The following is a 389-nucleotide window of genomic DNA, read 5'->3' as shown; positions in this document are numbered from 1 at the left end:
ACTCTTATAACCTGATTAGATTCATGATACTTGGGACATTGTTCCAAAGAAGCAGGACTGGCAAAAGGAAATTTTGCATGCTTTTCAGAAAGTGTTATATGTATATGTCTTGTGCTTATTTTATTTTGCTCTCACCTACAAGTGAGATCTTTTCTCTTCCCCTCAATAGCACTAGAGACCAAATGTATGTATTTTTAATATGTAAAATAATGAGTTCCTGGCATGAGAGGCAGATCTATGCTCAAACAAAGAAATAAAATTATCACCACAGACTAATAGTGTTTCAAAAACAAGCTTAGATGCACTCTTATTGATTGTGCTTGGCCGTACATGTTCATATCCTTGAAGATGTATCATGGGGGTGTTGCAACCTAGAAGACACAAATTTG

The sequence above is a fragment of the Elephantulus edwardii genome, unplaced genomic scaffold (assembly GCF_000299155.1).
Source record: "Elephantulus edwardii isolate Elephantulus edwardi_28Jun2011 unplaced genomic scaffold, EleEdw1.0 scaffold00120, whole genome shotgun sequence".
Taxonomy (NCBI): Eukaryota; Metazoa; Chordata; class Mammalia; order Macroscelidea; family Macroscelididae; genus Elephantulus; species Elephantulus edwardii.
Note: the sequence above shows the minus strand (reverse complement) of the source record.